Source organism: Scyliorhinus torazame, chromosome 12, assembly GCF_047496885.1.
Source record: "Scyliorhinus torazame isolate Kashiwa2021f chromosome 12, sScyTor2.1, whole genome shotgun sequence".
Lineage (NCBI taxonomy): Eukaryota > Metazoa > Chordata > Chondrichthyes > Carcharhiniformes > Scyliorhinidae > Scyliorhinus > Scyliorhinus torazame.
This window is the reverse complement of record NC_092718.1, coordinates 36,339,286-36,345,307: the sequence shown is the minus strand read 5'-3', so window position 1 is coordinate 36,345,307 and position 6,022 is coordinate 36,339,286.

Here is a 6,022-nt window from a genome sequence, read left to right as displayed (position 1 = left end):
GAAAGTTAGAGGAAGTTAGAGGTCAGTAAAGAGGCAGCAACTAAAGCCAGTAAGGTACTAGATAATAAACTCATTGTGACTAAGGGGAAGAGTAGACAGGGAAGCGATGATGAGCGCAAAGGGACAGGTGGTCTGAGGTGCATTTGTTTTAATGCGAGAAGTGTAGCAGGTAAGGCAGATGAACTTAGGGCTTGGATTAGTACCTGGGAATATGATGTTATTGGTATTACTGAGACTTGGTTGAGGGAAGGGCAAGATTGGCAACTAAATATCCCAAGATATAGATGCTTCAGGAGGGATAGAGAGGGAGGTAAAAGGGGTGGAGGAGTTGCATTACTGGTCAGAGATGATATCACAGCTGTGATTAAGGAGGGCACTATGGAGGATTCGAGCACGGAGGCAATATGGGTAGAGCTAAGAAATAGGAAGGGTGCAGTAACATTGTTGGGACTTTACTACAGGCCTCCCAAAAGCGAGCGTGAAGTAGAGGTACAAATATGTAGTCAGATTATAGAAAAACGTAGGAGCAATAGGGTGGTCGCGATGGGAGATTTTAACTTCCCCAACATTGAATGGGACTCATGTAGTGTTGGAGGCGTAGATGGAGCAGAATTTGTAAAGAGCATCCAGGAGAGCTTTTTAGAGCAGTATGTAAATAGTCCAACTCGGGAAGGGGCCATACTGGACCTGGTATTGGGGAATGATCCCTGCCAGGTGGTTGAAGTTTCAGTCGGTGATTACTTTGGGAATAGCGATCACAATTCCGTACGTTTTAGAATACTCATGGACAAAGACGAGAGTGATCCGAAAGGAAGAGTGCTAAATTGGGGAAAGGCCAAGTATAACAAAATTCGGCAGGAGCTAGGGAATGTGGATTGGGAGGCAGCTGTTTAAGGGTAAATCCACATTTGAAATGTGGGAGTCTTTTAAGGAAAGGTTGATTAGAGTGCAGGACAGACATGTCCCTGTGAAAATGAGGGATAGAAATGGCAAGATTAGGGAACCATGGGTGACGGGTGGAATTGTGAGACTAGCTAAGATGAAAAAGGAAGCATACATAAGATCTAGGCGACTTAAAACTGATGAAGCTTTGGAGGAATATCGGGAAAGTACGACAAATCTCAAACGCGCAATAAAGAGGGCTAAAAGGGGTCATGAAATATCTTTGGCTAACAGGGTTAAGGAAAATCCCAAAGCCTTTTATTCATATATAAGGAGCAAGAGGGTAACTAGAGAAAGGATTGGCCCACTCAAAGACAAAAGAGGGAATTTATGCGTGGAGTCAGAGGAAATGGGTGAGATTCTTAATGAGTACTTTGCATCGGTATTCACCAAGGAGCGGGACATGATGGATGTTGAGGTCAGGGATGGATGTTTAAATACTCTTGGTCAAGTCGGCGTAAGGAAGGGGGAAGTTTTGGGTACTCTAAAAGGCATTAAGGTGGACAAGTCCCCTGGTCTGGATGGGATCTATCTCAGGTTACTGAGGGAAGCGAGGGACGAAATAGCTGGGGCTTTAACAGATATCTTTGCAGCATCCTTGAACACGGGTGAGGTCCTGGAGGACTGGAGAATTGCTAATGTTGTCCCTTTGTTTAAGAAGGGTAGCAGGAATAATCCAGGGAATTATAGACCTGTGAGCTTGACGTCAGTGGTAGGCAAACTGTTGGAGAAGATACTAAGGGATAGGATCTATTCACATTTGGAAGAAAATAGACTTATCAGTGATAGGCAGCATGGTTTTGTGCAGGGAAGGTCATGTCTTACCAAACTAATAGAATTCTTTAAGGAAGTGACAAAGTTAATTGATGAAGGAAGGGCTGTAGATGTCATATACATGGACTTCAGTAAGGCGTTTGATAAAGTTTCCCATGGCACGTTGATGGAAAAAGTGAAGTTGTATGGGGTTCAGGGTGTACTAGCGAGATGGATAAAGAACTGGCTGGGCAACAGGAGACAGAGAGTAGTGGTGGAAGGGAGTGTCTCAAAATGGAGAAAGGTGACTAGTGGTGTTCCACAGGGATCCGTGCTCAGACCACTGTTGTTTGTGATATACATAAATGATCTGGACGAAGGTATAGGTGGTCTGATTAGCAAGTTTGCAGATGATACTAAGATTGGTGGAGTTGCAGATAGCGAGGGGGACTGTCAGAGAATACAGCAAAATATAGATAGATTGGAGAGTTGGGCAGAGAAATGGCAGATGGAGTTCAATCCAGGCAAATGTGAGATGATGCATTTTGGAAGATCCAATTCAAGAGCATTTTGGAAGATCCAATACGGTCAATGGAAGTATCCTGGGGAAAATTGATGTACAGAGAGATCTGAGAGTTCAGGTACATTGTACCCTGAAGGTGGCAACGCAGGTCGATAGAGTGGTCAAGAAGGCATACAGCATGCTTGCCTTCATCGGATGGGGTATTGAGTACAAGAGTCGGCAGGTCATGTTACAGTTGTATAGGACTTTGGTTAGGCCACATTTGGAATACTGTGTGCAGTTCTGGTCGCCACATTACCAGAAGGATGTGGATGCTTTAGAGAGGGTGCAGAGCAGGTTCACCAGGATGTTGCCTGGTATGGAGGGTGCTAGCTATGAAGAAAGGTTGAGTAGATTAGGATTGTTTTCGTTGGAAAGATGGAGGTTGAGGGGGGACCTGATTGAGGTCTACAAAATTATGAGAGTTATGGACAGGGTGGATAGCAACAAGCTTTTTCCAAGAGTGGGGGTGTCAATTACAAGGGGTCACGATTTCAAGGTGAGAGGGGGAAAGTTTAAGGGAGATGTGCGTGGAAAGTTTTTTACGCACAGGGTGGTGGGTGCTTGGAACGCTTTGCCAGCGGAGGTGGTAGAGGTGGGCACAATAGCATCATTTCAGATGCATCTAGACAGATATATGAACGGGCGGGGAACAGAGGGAAGTAGATCCTTGGAAAATAGGCGACAGGTTTAGATAAAGGATCTGGATCGGCGCAGGCTGGGAGGGCCGAAGGGCCTGATCCTGTGCTGTAATTTTCTTTGTTCTTTGAATTGGTTGACTGATGAACAAATTCACTATAACACCTTGCAATGGGGACGACATTTGTGTCACTTCTCATTTATGTAGATGTTAGTATGAGCCTTTGAGTTCAATGCTTGGGGGCTGGGCTTCCAACCATTTTGATTCCAACTATTTTGATCAACATAAGTAACCAGCTGATCAAAATCAAATAAACTGAGGGACAAATGAAAGGGATCAGTCCCTTAAAGGGAAACTGCCTTAAACAAAATGTGAATCAAGGGGTTAAAGATTGGGCAGCAGTCAGTGCCACACAATGGCATTTCAATGCTGGCTAAATTGGCACAATTGACTTGTAAAATAAGGGTCATGGAGCTGAACAGGATTGGATTGGATTTGTTTATTGTCACGTGTACAGAGGTACAGTGAAAAGTATATTTCTGCGAGCAGCTCAACAGATCATTAAGTACATGAGAAGAAAAGGGAATAAAAGAAAATACATAATAGGGCAACACAACATATACAATGTAACTACATAAGCACTGGCATCGGATGAAGCTTACAGGGTGTAGTGTTAATGAAATCAGTCCATAAGAGGGTCATTTGGTTTCGTTTGGTAAGAAGGCAACTGGTTTCGCCTTGTGAGGTACACCAGATGCGTGTGAAGATGGAAATTTGCATGTCAACTTCATCCTTAGATGCCATCCTCATTCTCTCAGCTCTCGTGGGCTGTGGATTAAATGAACCTTCCAATTTAAACAGCCAGCCACTCTTGCACTAAACCATGATAGCCTGGCCTCTATAACTAGTGGCCTTGAACTTCCAGATACTGCATGCCTTCTGGCTTCACAGTGCTGCCTTAGTGTGGGAGTTTATGCTCACTGCACTCGTCCTCCCCCATTGTGTGAGGGTCTTCAGGCCTGAAGAGGCTGGAAAACACCCCTTGTTAGCGTTCCCCCACTCTGCCCATTCAGCCTGGCATCGCATGGAACCCCACCCTGGGATCTCACAGTCGCCCCCTGTGCTGAGCCTGCGGATCCACTTGCCCCCACCCACTTTCCAACTGCCACTCTGGAAGGACAATTCCTCAGCGGCTCCATTGCCACATGTCTCGCCAGGAGGATGTGGGAAGCGATGCCTGCAAACCACCAGCCAGACCCCTTAAACCTAGAGGCTCGCAGCCATGAAGGGCCACTCAGGTGTGCGAATGACCCAGCTCCCCGTGATGCCGATACTGATCCCCCCTCCCCCGGTTCCGAGTTGAACTTACCTGGGCCCCTGCGTCCGCTCCAGTGTCCCCTCTGCAACTGACACCCTTGAGGGTGATGGCAACTTGAGTCCTCACCTCCAAATCCCCTTCCGAGGCGAGGTCGCCAGGCTCTCTACAGCTGCTGAAAATTGCTCTGTTCACGACCAATTAACATTCAGTTCAGAGGGCTCGCTAATGGTATGCTAATGCATTTAAATGAGGTTCCCAACCTTCTGTGCCGGATTTCTCATTATGCCACTGGCGAGGCTCCTAGAAAATCAAAGCACGATCTTGCTGGCGAGAATTGTTTTTCCCAATTCTCGCAGTATTTTCCACCCCCGTCGCTGTTCTTGCTGATAGCTAACGGGGCTCAAAGTTTCATCCACGGTATTTGAACAGGAATTCTATGGTACTACACTCAAGTTTGCAACATTCTTTTTTCTCCATTTTGGGTTGTACTTGTATTAATTCCTATAAATAAGTCCTTTCCCAATGTTATAGCTGATGAACTGTACATAAAGGCGTTGATAAAATTTTACATGATAGACTTTTAACAGGGAACAGAGCATATGTGACAGTTGCAGTGTGAAGTTGGGTACAGCATTGATTATAATTCTGCAGAGATCGGTGCATGTCCTTCCATTATGTCTAATTTACATTAAATATCCATACACCGGTTTTCCTCACTTGATGTCATAGTCGTGTTCCTGAAAAGTACAACTTTAAGCAAAACAACGTTAAGTGGATCAGATTTTCCCATTACAACTAATGTAAAAACTAATGTAGGTCATGCAGTTAGGTCTAAAACATGACATGTATACAACAAATGCAATAGAATGAGTACAGGGTGATTTAGAAAAGGACTTTAGTGCCTTATGTATGTCAGCCACAACAGAGAAATCCATATGGAGAAGAAGGCACAGAGAAGAGGAACAAAACTGACCATAACTATAAAAGAAATTTGTGGGGTGGCAGGGGGGGGGGGGGGGGGGGGGTGGGGGGGGGGGAGAGAGTGGGCGGGGCGAAGGATTCGCAGATGCTTAGATTTAATAATAATAATCTTTATTGTCACAAATAGGCTTACATTAACACTGCAATGAAGTTACTGTGAAAAGCCCTTATTTGCCATATTCCGGCAACTGTTCGGGTACACAGAGGGAGAATTCAGAATTCACCTAATATCCTAATTATCTATTCGGCACAGGGAGAACGTACAGACACCACGCAGACAGTGACCGAAGCCGGGAATCGCCGGGACCCTGGCGCTGTGAAGCAACAGTGCTACCCACTGTGCTACCGTGCCGCTCACCATCAGTTAGAAAGGGAGCAATTAATGAGAAGTTGCTTCACTGAAGTGGCACAATGTAACGTAATATTTATCCAAACTGTCATGTGAGAGTACCTTTAAGAAATGGGAGTTTATAAAATAGCTGTAGTGGATGTACTTTTAAGAAATGGGTGTTTATCAGTGATGTCAGAGTGTGGGTGGAGCTGGGCTGTCTGTCTGCTTTTACTTTCACTTTGGACTTGCAGCGACAGGGTGTGTTTAGTTTAGTTTTGCAGATTGGAAGCTGCATCCAGCAAAAACCAGGTGTAATTCTGATTTATTTCTGCATGAAAGGAATGTTTTCAAATCACTTGCTAGTTTAAAATGAAATGAAATTAAAAGAAAATCGCTTATTGTCACAAGTAGGCTTCAAATGAAGTTACTGTGAAAAGCCCCTAGTTGCCACATTCCGGCGCCTGTTCGGGGAGGCTGTTACGGGAATTGAACCGT